The 22636-nt window shown below is 37.3% G+C and overlaps 1 pseudogene; it reads right to left on the minus strand.

The window, feature by feature from the left end:
- Positions 1-421: 421 nt before the first annotated feature.
- Positions 422-2029, minus strand: LOC129657072 (kinesin-like protein KIF3C; annotated as a pseudogene).
- Positions 2030-22636: the final 20607 nt, after the last annotated feature.

The raw sequence follows: 22636 nt of genomic DNA on the forward strand, positions 1-22636 counted from the left end.
CTTCTTCAGGTTCTGCTACATGTGGATATACTCATCATGCTGGCTCCAGGTCTCTGCCTTCACAACCTGCTGTTTGACTTGGAACTTCATGAGTTTCTTGGGTCTTACTTCCATGTCCTGCTGCATGGCTGTGTATATAGCCTGAAACTACATTGCCTCCTCATATCAGATCATCACCTCCTGCTGTATTTCCTGCTCATGGTATTTCTGCTCTGAAGTCTCATCACTCTTCAGTTTCAATGTCTTCTACTTCTCTTTGGTGTGATTCTTGATGTTCTTGCCCCAATGGAGAAGCTCACTTTCCATGGCCTTGTACTTGACTGCAAGCAGTTCTGTGGCCTTCTTCTCCTGCCATAGGTCTTGCAGCATCCTCTCCTTCATCCCTAGCAGCTTCTGCCTGTTCTCACTCATAAGACTGCAGTCATCCTGGCTGGTCACCTTCTCTTCCATGAGCCACTGCTTCTACACCTGAAGGTAATTAAACATGTTTTCATCCAAGGCTAGCTCCAGGAGGCTGGGGCAGGTGGTTGTGGTGGTGGTTGATGTTGTTATCCACCTCTTTGACCTCCCAGACTTTGATTACTGGCCCTTCCTGGTAACCTACCAGGGCTGACATGCTATGCTATGCTATGCTAAGTCACTTCAGTCGTGTCCGACTCTGTGCGACCCCATAGATGGCAGCCCACCAGGCTCCGGCGTCCCTGGGATTCTCCAGGCAAGAACACTGGAGTGGATTGCCATTTCCTTCTCAAATCATGAAAGAGAAAAGTGAGAGTGAAGTCGCTCAGTCATGTCCGACTCTTAGCGACCCCATGGACTACAGCCTACCAGGCTCCTCTGTCCATGGATTTTCCACTGGAGTGGGGTGCCATTGCTTTCTCCGAGGGCTGACATAGTGCTTTCTATACTGCTACTTTTTATGTTAGTGTTCTTTATGCTGCTGCTCTTCCTCCATAGCCAGTTTTCCAGCATCTCCTTCTTCTCCAGATGAGACTTCAAGTAGGTGATCTCCTGGAATTCATACAGCAATATGTCCTTGGGGTTCTCATGCACTCAGGGGTTGTTCTTGATTTCCTTGTCTTTGTTTGCCAAAGCAGTGGTTGGAGAGGCTCTTGTTGTAGCCAGTAAGAAACTGGCACCTGTGTGGCCACTATGATGATCTTATCTTTGCCCCCAGGAGGGTTCTAGAGCAGCCAAATCAGCTTGGTATCCTAATAGGGGATGTGGGTGCTCCTGTTGCCCACCAGGACAGTGATTACATTGCCCAGGAAAGACAGAGAGAGGTTTATTTTGGAAGCTTCCTTATGCCATTCTCTTCCACCACCTCCAGTGTCATCACTACCCATGGACTGTGTGGCTGTCCCTTCAGTTAAGTAGAGATCTGCTTTGTTCTACCTCTTGCTCCTGGTCAGGTTCAACAAGGTTGAGTTTTTCCAAACAGCTGTGGTCCTGGACATCACAGCCACTGTACCCCATGGTTGTGAGGAAGTAGAGTGGGAGCAAGAGCTGATTTCATCCATGTGTGTGTTGCCCATGACCTGAGTCTGCTCTCATAGGTTCATCATATGCTGAATCTCCTTGACATTCTTGGCTACAAAGGAGGAGAGATCCTTGATGTAGATGCCTCATCATTCTCCATCAGCTCTAGGTTCCTGCTGGACTCCTTGGAGACCAGGTCTCAAATCTCTTCTAGGTATATCTCTAGGTGGGAGGACTGGACCAGGCACTGCTGAGAGTAGGAATGCAAGAAATAGAGGAAGTGCTCAGAGGTACTGGGGATGACCTTGTCACCTGGATTCTATCCAGGCCCCCTGCGTGGTATGTCCTGCCAGTGCCTATCTGGCCATAAACAAATACCATGCCATTGAAACCCTGAAATAGTGAGTCTACTGAGGCTCTCACATTTTCATCACATAAGTCTCTGTTTTGAGCTGCCATCATGCATGGTATTAAAGTTGAAGCTCTTGGAAAGCTATCCTGGGGCAATGCAGGGGTTTCACAGAGTCACCTGGCCAAGTCTTACATCCATGTCAGGGCTTCACAGCTGGCAGTAGTGGTAAAGCACCCGCCTGCCATTGCAGGAGACATAACAGATGTGGGTTCGATCCCTGGGTCAGAATGATACCCTGGAGGATGGCTACTCCAGTATTCTTGCCTGGAGAATCCCATGTACAGATGAGCCTGGTGGGCTACAGTCCATGGGGTTGCAAAGAGTCGGACAACGCCCGAAGTGACTTAGCACACAGCACAGGATCTAATAGTGAACACCAGTCATCCCTTTAGCCAGAAGGTGGCCCTGGGCCATCACCTTCAGGGCTGGCCTTGGTTTTACTGGCCATCTTACTGCTCTGTCCTTTTATCACCCCCATCCCACTCCACAGCCTGGGTGGACCTACTGTTCTCTTTAGGTCTGGATCATTGGGACTGACCCAGTGGGCCCCCATAGTGCCACTCTTCAATCTGCATACCGACTCCTGGGGTGGGGATTCTGGGAGATGGCCTTACCAGTTCAGCAAGCTGGGCCTCCACAGCTCTCCAGTCCTTACAAAATTAAGGAGAGTCCATGGAAGCCACAGGAGTTGTGTTGGCTGAATGGCTGTCCCAAGAACCCACCTCATACTGGGGCAGAGAGAATTCTGCCATGTTGCCAATTCTAGTGTTGCTGTGGCAACAGTAAGATAAAAGAGAAAAATGGAATGGGTGACAGACCAGTCCTCTCCTCCTGTCCCTCCTCCTCCTCCTCTAAGGACCTGGTGGGGGCTGCTGGTTCTGGACACCTGGGGGGGAGTCCCACTTCTCACATGGGCAGAGGCTCACATGGAGTCCTACCCTCAAGGTGGGAGAATCATTCATTACAGCGAGCATGGCTGCTCTAACTCTGCCTCCCCTTTATCACCACTTGGAGAAGAAGTGAGAGAAGGGGATGGGGCAGGGAACAGGGGCAAACCTAAAAAGTTCCCTAAAATCTTTTAAGGAAGTTTAGAGCTATAAACCATAAGAAAACAGAAAAAGACAATTTAATGAAATTAGAAAAAAAATACACAAATAAAAGAGAACTTTACCATAGAGATATACTAAAACAAATCACAGAGAATCCTAGAGAGGAAGAGTACAGTGAATGAACTGAAAGATGGAAGAGAAAGCATCAACAGAAAGCAACAGAAATGCACCCATTACAATAGAATGGATCAAGCAGAAAATAGCATATATAATGTAGAGGACTGGACCTTTGAAATAACTAGTCAGAGGAAGAGTACAGTGAATGAACTGAAAGATGGAAGAGAAAGCATCAACAGAAAGCAACAGAAATGCACCCATTACAATAGAATGGATCAAGCAGAAAATAGCATATATAATGTAGAGGACTGGACCTTTGAAATAACTAGTCAGAGGAAAATAAAGAGGAGTGAGAATAGCCGGTGTGATATACGGAATATCATCAAGAGAAACAGTCAGTGAACTATTGCAGTCCCATAAAGGAAAGAGAGAAGGAAGGGAAAGCTTATTTAAAGAAATAATGGCTAATGACTTTCCAAATCTGCAGAGAGTTTTGGATATACAATTTCATGAAGCTCATAGGTATCCAAGAAAATCCAGTGAGAATTTTTCCAGGACATTTTTAATAGAGCTGTCAAAGTCAAAGCCAAAGCAAGATTCTTAAAATTATCAAGAAGAAGGAAGCATATAACTTACAAGAGAACTCATATAACACTATCAGCAACTTTTCAGTGGCAGAAACATCAGAGGCTGGGAGAGAACAGGATGATATATTCTATATGCTGAAAGGAAAAAAAAAACAACTGCCAACCACGGATGCTTATCTGGTAAAGTGGACCTTTAGAAATAAAGAAGAGATGAAGACTTGCCCAAACAAACAAAAGCTGGGAAATTTCATCATGCAGGCAAGGCTAGACCTGCCTTGACTGGGCTTCTCAGGTGGTGCTAGTGGGGGAAAAAAAAAAAAAAAACAACCCTGTCTGCTAATGCAGGAGATATAAGAGAAGTGGGTCTGATTCCTGGGTTGGGAAGATCCCCTGGAGGAAGGCATGGCAACCCACTCTAGTATTCTTGCCTGGAGAATCCCATGGACAGAGGAGCCTGGCGAGCTACAGTCCATAAAGTCGTGCAAGAGTCAGACATGACAGAAGCAACTTAGCAAACATGAAGACTTACCTTACAAAAAGTGTTGAAAGGAATTCTTCAGACAAATGAAAGGATGCCAATTAGCAGCATGAAAACATATGGAAACACACAACACACTAGTAAAGGTAAATACATAGTAAAAATCAGCATACTCTACTACTATAATATAGTAGTATGGTGGTTTAGTTGCTAAGTCATGTCTGACTCTAGTGACCCTATGGACTGTAGCCCACCAGGCTCCTTGTCCATGAGAGTTCTTGAGCAAGAGTACTGGAGTGGGTTGCCTTTTCCTTCTCCAGGGTATCTTCCTGACCCAAGGATTGAACTTGTGTCTCCTGCACTGAAGTTGGATGCTTCACCGCTGAGCCACAAGGGAAGTCCATATAGTAGTATGTTAACCACTTAAATCTAATGCAGGTATCTCCTGCTTTCCAAAAGCTCCCTTTACAACACTTCATTTTTATGAAAGATCTACTATTTTTTTCCTAAACAAAAGAAATCCATAGAGATAATTTCTCTTTAATGAAAAAGTAATTGCTTCTTCACTTCATGCCATTTCAGCTTTAAAAAGTTTTCATAGTAACATTCTACTTTTTAATAGTAGGGGAAACCTGTACAAAGATTAAAGGAAAAAATTGTTAAAAATAACTACATTTACTATAATTTCTTAATGAATATACAACATAAAAAGAAGTAAATTGTGAGAATCGAAAACATAAAAAGGGAAAAAATTAGAATTTTTGTCTGTGATCAAAGTTGTTAGCATAAAATAGTTATATCTGTATGATGTTTTGTGTAAGCCTCATGTCAATCACAAAGGATAAGCCTAGAGTCAATACACAAAAGATAAAGAGAAAGGAATCAAAGATTATCATTAGAGAAAAGTAAGAGAGGAAGAAATGAATAAGAAAATTAGAAAATAGCTAAAAACTAATTAATAAGATGTTATTAGTAAGTCCTTTCCTGACAATACTTGTTCTAAATGTAAATAGATTGAGGTCTCCAATCCAAAGGATAGGGCTGCTGAATGGATTAAAAAAAATAAAACAAGAGCCAGCTATATACCACCTGCAAGAGACTCACTTCTGCTTTAAGGAAACATAGGCTCAGAGTCAAGGAATGGAAAAAACTATTCCATGCATGTGGCAACCAAACGTTAAACACTTTTTAAGCCATGCATTATATATATATATAAAATATATATAAATAAATGTTCTGGTCTTTTAAATATTAACTGATTACCAGATGGTAGAGTTATGAGTCATATCTTTTTTTATTTTAATTTTTAAAATTTATTTATTTTAATTAGAGGCTAATTACTTTACAATATTGTATTGGTTTTTGTGATACATCAACATGAATCTGCCACAGGTGTACACATGTTCCCAATCCTGAACCCCCCTCCCACCTCCCTCCCCATACCATCTTTCATCATAAAAAATATTTTCTAATGTCATTAAGTTTTTTAAGAAATAGAGCAAAATCAATGCCTGCCATTGTCAAAGGAAACTCACTTGAAATATAGATGATATTTTTAAATCATATGAGAATTATACCTTCTTTTAGAATATATAATTATGAACAAAAAATATTAATTACCTCAGTAAGATACTTTGAAAACTGCTAGTTTTAGATGTAGCTGGTGCTGCTGCTGCTGCTAAGTCACTTCAGTCGTGTCTGACTCTGTGCGACCCCATATACGGCAGCCCACCAGGCTCCTCCATCCCTGGGATTCTCTAGGCAAGAACACTGGAGTGGGTTGCCATTTCCTTCTCCAATGCATGAAAGTGAAAAGTGAAAGTGAAGTTGCTCAGTCGTGTCAGACTCTTAGTGACCCCATGGACTACAGCCTTCCAGGCTCCTCCGCCCATGGGATTTTCCAGGCAAGAGTACTGCAGTGGGGTGCCAGTGCCTTCTCCGTTAGATATAGCTATGAAATGCTAAACCAAATAAGTTGGTTCCAACTTGGACTTAATTATTTCTTTTTTCCCTTCATAAAATAATTGCCTAGAAAAAACTGTTTCTCACTGCTGTTTTACAAATGTCTCTGTCAACTCCAATGATAGAATTTCTTTCTCCAACTGAAGGAGTCTTAAAATATACAAGTCAAGCTGTGTCTAAGAAATGTGTAAGAGTTTCATTTTAACCTGTGGTTCATTGCAGTATGCCAGTAGCACGTCTGTGTAGTTTTGCCTTCCTCTTTTCCATTATGTATTTCAGAACAAAATAAAAAGCAAAATAAATAAACAGTGAAAGAGTAAACCATATGCTTGTCTTGAGTACCTGAAAGGATTTAAAGAATTGATCCATCTTATGTAGCTGGTCTAAAGATACAGAATACTAGCAAAGAAGGGAAAACAGGGTATCTTCATATGCAATAGCAAATTTTGCATTATGGAGAAAGTAGAATGATTCAGTATATGAGGTGACTTTATAACAGGTACTACAAAATTAGAAATACTGAAAAGAATGAGTTGGCATTATTATGTATCAAAGTGAAAGTGAAAGTTGCTCAGTCACATCCGACTCTTTGTGACCCCATGGACTATACAGTCCATGGAATTCTCCAGGCCAAAATACTGGAGTGGGTAACCATTTCCTTCTCCAGGGCATCTTCCCAACCCAGGGATCGAACCCAGGTCTCCCGCATTGCAGACAGATTCTTTACCAGCTGAGCCACAAGGGAAATCCAAGAATACTGGAGTGGGTGTGTATCAGGAGACTGCCATATACCCTAATCCTGCTTTTAACCATTCATTCTTCCTTGTGAGCTACATATGCTCACATATGCAGCATATGTGAAAACATATGCAGAAGTATAGAAGTCAGAGCCAGCTGAACAGAGTAACAATTAACTGGCTATGACTTTGGTGGCAAACTTCAATGCAGAGTGTCTTTACCTCAATTCTGTAAGCTCAAACAGCATATAATTACAAATACTGAAATTCTCCTTTATCTAAGTGCAAACTAAAGTCTCAAATTATAAGTTTGAGAGATGGACAAAAAAAAAACCGAGTATCCAAGTGTGGAATCAATAAAGAGCCATACACATAAGTCAAGCAGATGGCATTAGTTCTGCAATCAAGTGAATACACTCACATCCTATGCATTTTTGAAAAAGGAAAGTGGGTAGTGGCCAATGAGGGGTGCTTGTACAATTTCTTGTCCCAGAGAGTGAGTTTTTGGTTATTATCTGCTCCCCTTAGGATTGGCCATATGTTTATTATTCAGGGATTTTCCAAAAGCCAGTGATATATTTGGCGTCTCCAGACAAGTAGTAAATGAGGGGAAACTAAAATAGATTATAAGTAAAGCAACACTGAATACAAAGAAATAAAAATTTACCAATTGTAATAAACACCTAAGACATTTGTACAAAGTATTTAAGAATGGAATCAAGGATATTCTGCCCAAGGCTTTGTACCAGACTCATGTGTTTACATAATTATTCTATCAAAACCTCAAGAAAAACATAATTCCATTTCTATTCAGATTCTTCATCAGAATGCAGAAGAGATGCTTTATTTTTATGTAAATTCAGGATATCATTAATAATAAAAACTGACATATATACAAAAGTTAATTTCTAATATAAATACTAGTAACAACTCCTAAAATAAAATTTTAGCAAGTACAATCCACTAGTATATTAAGAGAATAAAATATCAAAACCAAGGTGATCTCATTAAAGGCACCGAAAATAGGCTTCAGTATTAGAAAGCGTATTAGTTTAATCCAAAGGCAGAAACCACAATATTTATTCATAATTGTTAAAGATGACATTTGATGCATTAAAAAATGGATTCCAAATAATATTTCTTAGAGAAAATCTTTTATGTGATAAATTGATAGTATAAAATTTAAACATCTCTATGCTAAAATTATTTTTAAAAGGCAAAATATTTCCTATATATAAAATTAATGAAAGAAATATTTTTATTTCCTAGATTACCTGGAAAATATAACCCAAGAGAAAATTATAATATGCTAACACTTTATTAAGGGAAGGGGTATAGCTTCAGTAAAGCAAAAGTGAAGGACAGAAGTGAGTGAGGAAGGAAAGAGAGGAAAACAGAAATGGGTGCAATACTAAAGAGATGGTGACTTATTCAAAATTATATTGTATTTGAAAGTCTCATGTGGTATGTTCAGAGAAGTCATACAAATTATTGTTTTAGCTGTTTTCTTTCATAAAAAAACTAGTGATTTGAGATGTTGCCTTAATTATATCTTTAATTTTTGTATCTATTTTAATTAATCTCTATTTTAAATTTTGTTCTACTGTTTGGCCTGCCTGTTTTTGTTGTATTTAACACTTATTTACTGTTTTAATTGTGCTTGGTTATATTTGTGCTAGTCCACTGATTTTGTTCTTTTGAAGAATTCTGTAATATTTTAATTTTTAATTAAAGGACAATTATAATACTGTGTTGACATATAATATATATGTACATATTATATATATAAGATTAGGTAATGATAAGTTAATTGTGCAATCTGAAAAAAAAGTGAGAAAAGTTATGAGTTATACACTAATCTTAAAAACAAACATTCTCTAATGTTAGTACAGTTCCAATAGTTTAAATGTCCAACAATGGAAAGATACAGTGATATACAAAGGTTGTAGACATTTAAAATTAGAAAATCATGGTAAACATTTCCAATTAGGTAAATATTTAGAAAAAAGTAACCATAGACTAATACCCATAAACACTTTAGACATAACTTTTAAGGTAATAAAGGGTATCAGAAAGACAATGTCCTTCACTATGCATCCTAAGATAATATTTAAAGATAGGAATCATACCTGTAGAAAGCATAAAAAAGAATAGTATGAAAAGCTGCCATTCCCCATCAGAATGGGGTCCTCAATGTTTGCTAGTCATTGGTGTTTCTTGTACAACAGTATCAGGCACTGTGTCCTAGATAATAATGCACTGAAATCTTTCACAGATGCCAAATAAGTATTCAAAATATATTTTCCCTCAACTAACTGCGTATAATACTATGGAGATGTCTGCCAAGGATTTGTCTAGACTGGACATGCCTTACTAAGATTAAGAGACAAGACTTTAAAATGAATTTAAAAACTTCCTCCCTGGAATCTAATAGAAAGGGATAAGGACTCAAATAGAAACTTCAGTGACAGGTTTGAAGGATGGCCAAATGAACAAAGACAGCATTGTCACTGTTTATAGAAGTCATGAAATATACCAGAAAATAATGATTTCAACACAGTTATTACTGACTTGTTTAGTGTTTTTGAGATTGAAGTCTATCATTGTATTCACAAAAATTCTATCATTTGGAATTTTGTATCCCAACAAAATCCATTGAAAATACTTGTTTTAGAAATGTGAGCCAATTAAGTTTTAAATGATGATCATTTAATGATTGGAAGTAATAACATTTAATTTTCAATTAGAATGTTAATTTTTAGATGGAGATATAGCAAGCCCATTCACTGTCACTCAAGCATTCCCCAAACCCTCAAATTATGCAGTGAAGATGCCAGCTATAAAAATTGTTGCTGACTGAGTTGGAGAGATTTCTTTCACATTATACAAGAAGTATGAAAATAAAAGTTGTATATCAGGGCTGATGCTTAGTTAATTCATATGTAACATTATTTTCTTTGGATTATTCATAAAATTAATTTTATTTGATTTCAGTTGTGAAATTATATCAGAACAAAATTAAAATTATGTTAAAAAATTTAAAACCATTTCTGTATATTATAGAATATATTTAAATTATTTTATAGATTTAAATCCTTTTAAAATTAATTAAAATTTATTTTTTAACTTGAGAGAAAAAAATAGATAAAACATTATATCTTTATGTTTCATTAATTTTCTGGGTAAAGATTTATCCCAGTCAAGAATATAAGCCTGTAAGTGCAAGAATAAAAGAAAAATGATGAGTTTAATGCGAGTATTCTCTAAAGTCAAATGAAAAAATTTTTTTCCTTACTTTCCTTTTAATATTTACCTATTTGAAAAGTTCCATTTATTAATGGCAGACATATTTATTAAAAACCTTAATTATGTTTTGTTTCCCTGCTAAATAAGATTCTTGAGGAGAAAATGGGAGTAACTAATCTTAGCCAAAAGTGTCATTTGTGTATAATGGTGTGATTCATGGATACTTATTATAGTTGCCCAGTCTCTCAGGCATGTCCAGCTCTTTGCAACCCCATGGACTGCAGTATGCCAGGCTTTCCTGTCTCTCACCATCTCCTGAAGCTTACTCAAAACTCATGTCCATTGAGTCAGTGTTGAAATCCAACCATCTCATCCTCTGACATCTCCTCCTCCTGCCTTCAGTCTTTCCCTGCATCAGGATCTTTTCTGATGATTGAGCCAACGTTGTTCATATTATGTTGCCAAATTACTGGAGCTTCAGCTTCAACATCAGTTCTTCCAGTGAATATTCAGTATTGATTTCCATACGATTGACTGGTTTGATCTCCTTACAGTCAAAGGGACTCTCAAGAGTCTTCTCCAACACCACAGTTGGAAAGCATGAATTCTTTGGTGCTCAGCCTTCTTTATGGTCCAACTCTCACAGCCATACGTGACTACTGAGAAAAGTTATAGCTTTTACTATACAGAACTTTGTTGGCAATTTTAGTATGCTGTCTAGGTTTGTCATAGCTTTTCTTCCAAGGAGCAAGCATCTTTAAATTTCATGGCTGCAGTCACTATCTGCAGTGATTTTGGAGCCCTGAAAAATAAAGTCAGCCACTGTTTCCATTGTTTCCCCATCTATTTGCCATGAAATGATGAGACTGGATGCCATGATCTTCGTTTTCTGAATGTTGAGCTTTAAGCCAACTTTTTCACTCTCCTCTTTCACTCTCATCAAGAGGCTCTTTAGTTCCTCTTCACTTTCTGCCATAAGGGTGGTGTCATCTGCATATCTGAGGTTATTGCTGTTTCTCCCTGCAATCTTGATTCCAGCTTGTGGTTCATACAGCCCAGTATTTCACATGATGTACTTTGCATATAGGTTAAATAAGCAAGGTGACAATATACAGCCTTGACATACTCCTTTCCCAATTTGGAACCAGTCTGTTGTTCCATGTCTGGTTCTAACTGTTGCTTCTTGACCTGCATACAGGAAGCAAGTAAGCAGTCTGGTATTCCCATTTCTTTAAGAATTTTCCACAGTTTGTTGTGATCTACACAGTGAAAGGTTTTAGCATAGTCAATGAAGCAGAAATAGTTGTTTTTCTGGAATTATCCAGTTTTTCTGTATTCCACCAGATGTTGGCAATTTAATCTCTGGTTCTTTCGCCTTTTCCAAATCCAGTTGTGTAATCTCGAAGTTCTCAGTTCACATACTGTTGAAGCCTAGCTTGAATGATTTTGAGCATTACCTTGCTAGCCTGTGAACTATATAAAAATTTTGAATATTTTAAAGATAATTTTCAAGGCTGATATAATAAAATTAAATTTCCCCATTTCTAAGTCTAATCATTCAGTCTTAATTTGACTAGAAATCATAACGTAGAAAGACTTTACAGATAAATCTGTTAAAAGTTATTTTTATTTAGAATTCTCTTCCAGATAAAATATATTTAATTTAATAATATTTTATTTTGTTCTGTAGCTTAATTCAAGAAGTGTTAAAGTATTAAAAATGATATTTGGAATTAAGGAATCTTTATAGATATTTTACCTGAAATACATTGAAACAGTCAGCTGAAAACTGAAAATATTATGCCAATCTGTAAATCTCAATAAATTAGAGCTAACATAGATTTATAAATGGTAGTTGGCATCATATTTGCTTGTTGTTAGATTGTTATTTGTGTTCCAAGGCACAAGCTACTTGTCAACCTATTATACATGATGTGTAATCAACAGAGCAAATGAACAAGCCAATCTGGCATAATGTCATAGTATCTTAAAATATATGTGAAAGTTTGGTATATAGACCATAAATATTTTTGTAGAAATGGGCTTTTTTGTTCTTTTTCTGACACTATTATTTTAAACAAGGATATAATAACTCATACTGTAGGAATTTTCTTCTTAACTGGAGTTATCTACCTGATATATTTATGCTGACTGGGAGTTTGCATATTTTTAGCTATGATGTGATACTTTGAACATCTTCTGACACAACATGCAGGCATGCATGCAGGGCATCATCGCTCCCTTTGTTGTAGGGTAATCTTGAAAGGGTGAAAATTCTGGATAAGTGTTTTCAGAGTAACAATATGGGCTTCCAGATACATTTAAAAATACCCAGTACTAATGATTAGAACCAGGAAAAAATCATATTACAAAACAGGTGTACTTTCTCTAAATGGCTGGAGTTCAGGTCTGTTTGGATTAATATGCATTATACGTACTCTGCAGATTAAGCTAAACCACCTGGGAAATGGATGGCCAATGAAGCACTTTATCTGCACACTGCAGGTACCTTGAGTAGTTTGCTACCTACAGCATAATTATAATTCTATTTTGATGTAGGCAGTGGTACAGTAGTTAAAATCATTTTCATTTCTTCCAGAATTTCCTGCAGAGAAATGCAAGCTGATGCAGTCTATTTTAAAACAATATTGTTTACCTGAATATAAGCCATAAAATCTAACCATAATTTGGAACCAGCTAGTATATCCTTCAATAGAAAAGGGAAGAATTATTATCTGTGTTGATGAACAGGTACATAATTAAATATAAATATTGTGAGAGTCCCTTGATACTTTGTTAATGAGATTTGTTTGATGCCTTTTTATATCAAAATTGCTCAAAGGTATTTGAATTTTTTAAATATATTTTGATTTTTCCACACATTTGAATGAAATGTAGAGTTGAAGCAATTAGGGAGTAGATGGAAAAATGTACCTTGACATCAGTGATTTAGACATTAGTGATTTAGACATATAAATGCATGTACACATGCATTGAATACAAGTTTATATACATGTGTAAATATTTTACATGAATATAAGTTTATATACATGTGTAAATATTTTACATATACTCAAATTTGAGTAATTTAGATAATTTTATTTTGATTTTAAAAGTGTACTTAGGAAATTTGCTGTGTGTATATCAGAATAGATTCACAAAAATGTGTACATCAAAATCCCTAGAATATATGGATATGTTACATTATACAGCAGAAGAGATTTTACAGTTGTCATTAAAAGTTACAGACCTTAAAATAGAGATATTATCTTGGATTATCTCACTGAGTCCAATCTAATCACATGAGTCTCTAAAGGCAGATAACTTTCTAAACTGGAGTCAGATGTAACAGGATGAATATCAGAGAGATTGAAAGCAAGAGAGCAGCTTGATCCACTGTTATTGGAGGGCATGTGGAAAGCATGAGAAAGACCACAGATAGTATTTAGGAGCAATGACAAATCTTTGCAATGACAAATCTTTGACAGCAAAGGAGACAGATGGGGACCTCAGTCCTGCAGTCACAAGGAAGTAGAATCTTCCAAACAACTTTAATGACTTTAGAAGCAGATTATTCTCCTGATCTTCCATTAAGAAAGGCAGCCCTGCCAACACTTTGATTTCAGCTTTATGAAACCCTGACCCACCCTAACTTGTGACCTACAAAATCTGTGAGATAGTAAATGTGTGTTGTTTTAGTCCACTAGATTTGTGGTAATGTGTTACTGCAATAGAACACTAATATACATGTTTTAACCTGACAGTTGGACAGAGATGTAAGTTAGTCTTTTTTTCTCTTTGTTTTTTACCTAATTTTTATGTTAGTTCCTCCGCACTGTGTAAGGATATTTTATTTGATAATTACCTGTGAGAATATGGCCCAAATGGAAGACCATCCTTAGTAACTACTGTTTCTACTTCTCTGTTAGTTCCACCAGGGCAACTCCTATACTGGACCAAGATAGGTGACTGCATCACCACACTTTCTTGCCTAATCATCTTGATCACACTCTGGAAAATCTATATATTTTTTTCAGGATGAACTGAAGGCTAGCAACAAGAAAGAAATAAACAAAAATAAAGAAATGCATACATTACTAGGGAAAAAAATCTTTTTAAAAATTTACCTGCAGTCAGTTTGGATGGCCCCATTAATAGACTTTCCAGTCTTAGTTCTTTTAATCTTTTAACTTTGAGAGTGAGTGTGTTAGCTAAAACCCAACCTTGGTTTGGAATATATGATTTCCATATATGGTAGGTTTTCTCAAATTTGGAATTTTTGTCTCATTACTGTCTTCAAGTAAGGTTATTTTGTATACATCTGTAAGGATGGTACTGTGGCCATGTAAGGCTTATTGTGTCATCTTGCCCTCAAAAAAAAATTATTCTGTCTTCCACCCAAAGATGTATACTCTCAACTAAAGCTTATATAATATGACAGCCATAAAAGTGTGCTTTGCAGATAACTGGCAAACAGAGAACCAATGTGGGAATGTAGCCACAGTCTATAGCTGTGATTGTGTGAAGGGTCCACCTCCGCCTATCATCTCGGCCTGGGCATCCTAGAAAGTCCTCATCAATGAAACAGCACCATGGTAATACAAGGACTCACTATTCCTGGTCAACTAAGGAGTTGCAGATGTTTTGAGGTTTTTCATACCCAATTCTCCTTTCTTTCCCCTATCCTTTAAGAGATTGTTGTTGTTTAGTCCCTAAGTTGTGTCTGATTCTTTTATGACCCCATGGACTTCAGCCTACTGGGCTCCTCTGTCTATGGGATTTCCCAGGCAGGAATACTGGAGTGGGTTGTCATTTCCTCCTCCAGGGGATCTTTCTGACCCAAGCATCAAGCTTGTGTCTCCTACATTGCAGGTGGATTCCTTACTACTGTGCCACTGGAGAAGCCCTGCTTTCAGAGCTTATTTGCTTTCCTTGTAATCCTTTTTCTCTTTCATTTGGCTTAATCTACATGATACTACTGATCATTTGTAAGAGATTATGGTCTGAATGTTTCTGTCCCCTCAAAACTTGTACACTGAAATGTAATCCCCAGATTGGTGGCATTGGGACGTGGGAGATGATTAGGTTGTGAGGGTAGTGTCCTCAGGATGTGATTAGGGGTCTTATAAAAGAGGCTCAGGAGCCCTCTGGCCCCGTCCACCCTGTGTCAGTCAGTCAGTCAGTTCAGTCGCTCAGTCGTGTCTGACTCTTTGCGACCCCATGAATCGCACCACGCCAGGCCTCCCTGTCCATCACCAACTCCCAGAGTTCACTCAGACTCACGTCCATCGAGTTGGTGATGCCATCCAGCCATCTCATCCTCTGTGGTCCCCTTCTCCTCCTGCCCCCAATCCCTCCCAGCATCAAAGTCTTTTCCAATGAGTCAACTCTTCGCATGAGGTGGCCAAAGTACTGGAGTTTCAGCTTCAGCATCATTCCTTCCAAAGAAATCCCAGGGCTGATCTCCTTCAGAATGGACTGGTTGGATCTCCTTGCAGTCCAAGGGACTCTCAAGAGTCTTCTCCAACATGACAGTTCAAAAGCATCATTTCTTCGGCACTCAGCTTTCTTCACAGTCCAACTATCACATCCATCCATGACCACTGGAAAAACCATAGCCTTGACTAGATGGACCTTTGTTGGCAAAATAATGTCTCTGCTTTTCAATATGCTATCTAGGTTGGCCATAACTTTCCTTCCAAGGAGTAAACATCTTTTAATTTCATGGCTGCAGTCACCATCTGCAGTGATTTTGGAGCCCCCCAAAATAATGTCTGACACTGTTTCCACTGTTTCCCCATCTATTTCCCGTGATGTGATGGGACCAGATGCCATGATTTTCGTTTTCTGAATGTTGAGTTTTAAGCCAACTTTTTCACTCTCCACTTTCACTTTCATCAAGAGGTTTTTTAGTTCCTCTTTACTTTCTGCCATAAGGGTGGTGTTCTGCATATCTGAGGTTATTGATATTTCTCCCGGCAGTCTTGATTCCAGCTTGTGTTTCTTCCATCCCAGCATTTCTCATGATGTACTCTGCATATAAGTTAAATAAGCAGTGTGACAATATATAGCCTTGATGAACTCCTTTTCCTCTTTGGAACCAGTCTGTTGTTCCATGTCCAGTTCTAACTGTTGCTTCCTGACCTGCATATAGGTTTCTCAAAAGGCAGGTCAGGTGGTCTGGTATTCCCATCTCTTTCAGAATTTTCCACAGTGTATTGTGATCCACACAGTCAAAGGCTTTGGCATAGTCAATAAAGCAGAAATAGATGCTTTTCTGGAACTCTCTTGCTTTTTCCATGATCCAGTGGATGTTGGTAATTTGATCTCTGGATCCTCTGCCTTTTCTAAAACCAGCTTGAACATCAGGAAGTTCACGGTTCACATATTGCTGAAGCCTGGCTTGGAAAATTTTGAGCATTACTTTACTAGCGTGTGAGATGGGTGCAATTGTGCGGTAGTTTGAGCATTCTTTGGCATTGCCTTTCTTTGGGATTGGAATGAAAACTGACCTTTTCCAGTCCTGTGGCCACTGCTGAGTTTGACAAATTTGTTGGCATATTGAGTGCAGCACTTTCACAGCATCATCTTTCAGGATTTGAAAGAGCTCAACTGGAATTCCATCACCTCCACTAGGTTTGTTCATAATGATGCTTTCTAAGGCCCACTTGACTTCACATTCCAGGAGGTCTGGCTCTAGGTGAGTGATCACACCATCATGATTATCTTGGTCGTGAAAATCTTTTTTGTGCAGTTCTTCTGTGATTTCCTGCCACCTCTTCTTAATATCTTCTGCTTCTGTTAGGTCCATACCATTTCTGTCCTCCACCCTGTGAGGGCACAGCAAAAAGGTTTTGATCATACACAGAATCTGATCATACACAGAATGTGATTTTGCTTTGGTCTTGGACTTCCTAGCATCTAGAACTATAAGAAATAATTTTCTATACTTCATGAGCCACCCAGTCAGTGATAGAAATTGACTATGACTATGACTATTTCAGGTTTTCTTTTGGGGGTAGGAGAAGCACAAAGTTGAAAAGTATGTTTAATGATTAGGATCAATCCGTGCAAATATATTTTTCCTCAGGATTTAACTTGCCTTTGGGTTTAATCATGCTAATGGTCCATGTACATGTGGCCTTAAAAAAAAAGATGCCATTTTTTCTTTTAAAGCATGACTTTTTCACATCAGTTGCTTTCCAGTGATCAATTGCATGTGCATATATTTTCAGTGGATTTGGTCCAACCTAGACTGCATTCCTTTTTGTGTTGAAAAATGTCTGAATTCCCATTTCATTTCTAAAGAGAGCAAGACTGATGAATCCTAGTCAAATTAATAGTCAAGTTAATCAGTTATCTTTATCTACTCAGATAGTCCGTTTTTATGTCATGATTAATTTGTTGAGTGGAATCTCTTTTCTGAAGGAAGTAATTTTCTGACATTAAATTTTTTTTGTTCTAAAAGTTAATGTTGCCATATATTTCAATATCAGCAACAGACTTAATTTCTAATAATAGAAGTGAAAAAACATTTTGCCCTACAACCAAATATAGTATATAGATTATTTATAAATATTCTATTAACTAAAATACTACATAGCTTGTGTCAGCCCAAGTAGTATACATTAAAATCTGAATGAATATTTGAAAAGTGTGGCATAATGGCCATCTAAATAGTATAATTCTTATGTCCAAAACTATTGTATGTACTTGTGATTTCCTCAAGAAAGAGTGATCCTTAGTTTTATTATACCTCTTGTTGTTCAGTCACTCAGTACTGTGCAACTGTTTGAGACCCCCATGGACTGTAACATGCCAGGTGCCCTGTCCTTCACCACTTTCTGAAGCTTACTCAAACTCATATCCATTGAGTCAGTGATACCATCCAACCATCTCATCCTCTGGCATCCCTGTCTCCTGCCTTCAATTTTCCCCAGCATCAGGGTCTTTTCAAATGAGTCAGCTCTTAGCACCAGGTGGCTAAAGTATTGGAGCTTCAGCTTCAGCATCAGCATCAGTCCTTCCCATGAATATTCAGGACTAATTTCTTTTAGGATTGACTGGTTGGATCTCCTTGCAGTCCAAGAGATTCTCAAGAGTCTTCTCCAACATCACAATTCAAAAGCATCAATTCTTCAGTGCTCTGTCTTTTTTATGATCCAACTCTCACATCCGTACATGACTACTGGAAAAAGTATAGCTTTGACTAGATGGAACTTTGTCAGTAAAGTAATATCTCTGCTTTTTAATACATTCCCTAGACTTGTCATAACTTTTTTTCCCCAAGGAGCAAGCTTTTTTTAATTTCATGGCTGCAGTTACATCTGCACTGATTTTGAATCACAAGAAAATAAATAACTCAATAGAAAAAAATTGGATTATAGGACTATGTTAAAGAAACTTTACAAATTATTTTATTGAAATGTATTTGGCATATAACATTATGATTAAGATGTATGCCATGTTGATTTGATATATTTATACATTGCAGTATGATTTCTATTTTAGAGTTAGATGGCATCTCTGTCACATTATATAATTGTCATTTTTTTTGTTGCTGTTGTGGGAATAATTAAGATCTAGTTTCTTAGTAAGTTTGACGTTTGTGATACAATACAGCTGACCCTTGAATAACATGGGTTTAAACTTCAGGAGTCTACTTATACTTGGATGTTTTTCAGTAGTAAATGCTGCAGTACTATGTGGTAGTGGTTGGTTGAATCTGAGGATGCAGAGGAACTGTGGAGAAAAAGAGTAAACTATAAGTTTTATGCAGATTAAACCTCACATTGTTAAAGAGTCATTATTGGTGTCCATTTCTTCCATTCTTCAGTCCCTGTCAACTATAATTTTTCTCTATATTTAGGAGTATATTTAGGAGTTCAGCTTTCTTAGATTACACATGCAAGTGATACCATGCAATATTTATCTTTATCTGACTTCCCTCACTTAGCATAATGTCCTCAGGGTCCATCACTGTTGTTGCAAATGGCAGAGTTTCCTTCTTTCTCTTGGCTGAATAGTATTCCATAGTATATGCCACATCTTTTTCTTCTTCTTTTTTTTTTTTTCTTTTTTGCTGACTGTGCCTCACAGCTTGCATGATCTTGGTTTCCTCCCTGACCAAGGATTAAACCTAATGTGTACTTAGGTTGTTTGCACAATAGTTATTGTGAATAAGTCTATAATAAATATGGGAATGCATATATCTCTTCTATAACCTATTTTCATTTCATTTGTATATATATCCAGAAATGAGATTGGTGGATCGTATGGTATTAATGGTTACTTTTTTGATTTTTTGAAAAAAGTCCATATTGTTTTCCACAGTGGCTGAACCGATTTACATTTCCACCAACAGTGTACAAGGGTTGTTTTGCATCATTTTTTAATACCTGTTCTAATATTTCTTTGTTTTTCTTTTTTTGTAAAGCTTTAGGTCATGGTAAATTTTATGTGACTGAAATAAGATAGATGTAATGTCTTCTAGTTTTTTTAAGAATACCCTTTACATTCATTAAGAAAAAAAGATGGTGGTAGTTCATTCTCTCTCTCAGATGCTGATAATTAGAAACAAATATTTCAAAGACAAATTAGCCCTTTATATCTAGCAATCAGGCCAACAGTGTTATAATAATTATTACAATAAAATTGAAAGCTTTATTATGTAGGGTTTAAAAAACATACCATCTTTGAAATGGAAAATATATTTCTTATATTCCCAAATCACCCTCTATGATTACTGAATCTCTTAAAATTTTTCTTCTATTTAATTGCAATAGATCACTAAGGACTTTATGTTTATATCTTTGATTTATTGATGTCTAATTTCACAATTTCTTCCGTATTAAAATGAATTGTCCAGCTAACATGTATTATAGTACCAGTTAGAATCAGTCTGTAAAATCATCCTTGCATATCACAGTCACATTTGCCACAGTTTGTATCTTTTGTGATTATGTTTCTATACCTGTATTAACATAATGGATGTGTAGCCCACTAGAGAATGTTTTAATTTACTGAAACTTGTTACCATTAACAGGAAGTGTCAGAATAATAAAGTAGCTGATTCTGCATTTCTGTAGGGACCTTAAAAACAAGGTCCTTCATCTAACAGAATAATTTATCTTATTCATCTTTTTGCTAATGTCAACTTAAAAAATATTCACAACCTAAAAGTTGAGAGTTATGTTTTATTTGCTAAGAATTTTTAGGACTTCCAGCCTGGGAGATAGCATTTCAGGTAACCCTGAAAGAATTGCCCCAAAGAGGTGAGGGGAGGAGCCAGGTTACACAGAAGTTTTGCAACAAAGGGCCAGTAGTCTGAACATCAAAAGATTATTGTTAGTTAAAAGAAATCAGATATCCCAATTCAAGGAATTTAGGCACCCCACTCCAGTACTCTTGCCTGGAAAATCCTATGGATGGAGGAGCCTTGTAGGCCGCAGTCCATGGGGTCTCTAAGAGTCAGATACGATTGAGTGACTTCACTTTCACTTTTCACTTTCATGCATTGGAGAAGAAAATGGCAACCCACTCCAGTGTTCTTGCCTGGAGAATCCCAGGGATGACGGAGCCTGGTGGGCTTCGTCTATGGGGTCGCACAGAGTTGGACACGACTGAAGAGCCTTAGCGGCAGCAGCAGCAGCTTTTCCAGGCATGGGAAGATGCAGGAGTCTGGATTCCTGATATCATTCCTTTCACATCCATCTCAGTTATCTGGGCCCAGTATCATTGTCTTTCGCATCCCGAGTTACTCAGAGCTCACAGTAGGGAGTGGCTGCAATCTGATGGCTACTAGATGTCAGGTATTCTTCTCCTTGAGTGCCCTTAGGACTCAGGAACTCACATCGGAGGGCTAGAATCACTGATGAGTGTGACATCCTTGTTTACTGATATGGCAGGAAATATTCCCTTTCTTACAAATATACACATTACCAATAAATTAGATATCTCTCAATATAGTATTGCAGTGTTATCAGTGGTTTCTCTTGTTATACTAAGGATACATCTTAGTGGTTGGAGCAGAGACTTAAGACACATGAAGTAGCTCAGAAACTACATTGCTGCACACAATTGTCTATAAATTTGATGTGTTGAGCTATAGAGGCATTAATACCAAAAAAAGGATAATATATTTAAAGTCCCTGATTACTGTGGCATCTGTACAATGCCACAAATTCAAAACAAAAATCAATTCATTTTATAAGGATAAAAGAAAGATTCATTCTCTTCCTTTGTACTTAGAAGTTAAGTAACATACCTTTCAGGAAACTCACAATAAAAATAGAAATGACAGTAAAAACAAATGATGGTGCTATCATAATATTGACTGTTTAGGAAGTTCATACTTTATCTCTTTTAATCCCATTAAGAGAAGGATTGCTGTTTCCATTTTAGGAGAATATTGCAGTTCATAAAGGATTAAAACTTGGGTATGGACACAAAGCTAATAACAACAGCTAAGACTGAAGCTTTGGTTTGTATGTATTAAATTATGTCATCCTACTCTGAAAATATTATTTACCTGATTATAAGTAAAAAATTATGTAAGTTATTTTACATTATTCATCCACTTTATACGTGGGATGCTTTTAAATCTTTAACTAACTGAGTTTGAACACTGTCTTTCTTCCATGAAAAATATATAAGAGGATTGATAAAGAAAGAACTCACTAGCCTTGTAAGAAGTGATAGGTAGCAAAGGACAGATAATCACAAGTTTTGAGTATCATATAAGTATTTTAAAGCCAGTTATTTGAAGTATATTAAATAAGAATCAGATAGATATCTAATTTCCACAAATAAAAAAAATCAAAAACTATTTAATATATAAAATGATTTTAAATAGTTTAAAAAACTGTGTTAATAAGGGTAAGGCCTTCTGCTAATGGACATGAAGACAAGGCCAGATTTCTCCTCCTGCCATAAAACTGGCAACAAAGCAAAAAACGTATGAAATAATTTTATTCAGACCCTGGACAACAGGCAATGCATCAACTGTGATCCCTAAGAGAAGAGAGACTGTGGTAAAACCTGTAATCTGGGGTAAGACATGGACCTTTCCTCTTTAAGGCATTTTCCAGGGGACAGTGCAAAGAGGGGAATCTCAAGCTAAGCAAAAAAGCTTTACTGAGTTGTTCAGTTCAGTACAGTTCAGTCATTCAGTTGTGTCTGACTCTTTGAGACTCCATAGACTACAGCATGCCAGGCTTCCCTGTCCATCACCAACTCCCGGAGTTTACTCAAATTCATGTCCATTGAGTCGGTGATGCCATCTAGCCATCTCATCCTCTGTCATCCCCTTCTCCTCCTGCCTTCTATCCTTCCCAGCATCAGGGTTCTTTCCAGTGAGTTGGCTCTTCACATCAGTTGACAAAATTATTGGAGCTTCAGCTTCAGCATCAGTCCTCCCAATGAATATTCAGGACTGATTTCCTTTAGGATTGACTGGTTGAATCTCCTTGCAGTCCAAGAGGCTCTTAAGAGTTTTCTCCAACAGCACAGTTTGAAGGCATCAGTTATTTGACACTCAGCATTTGTGGTCCAACTCTCACATCCATATC

The sequence above is a fragment of the Bubalus kerabau genome, chromosome 7, assembly GCF_029407905.1.
Source record: "Bubalus kerabau isolate K-KA32 ecotype Philippines breed swamp buffalo chromosome 7, PCC_UOA_SB_1v2, whole genome shotgun sequence".
NCBI classification, from domain to species: domain Eukaryota; kingdom Metazoa; phylum Chordata; class Mammalia; order Artiodactyla; family Bovidae; genus Bubalus; species Bubalus kerabau.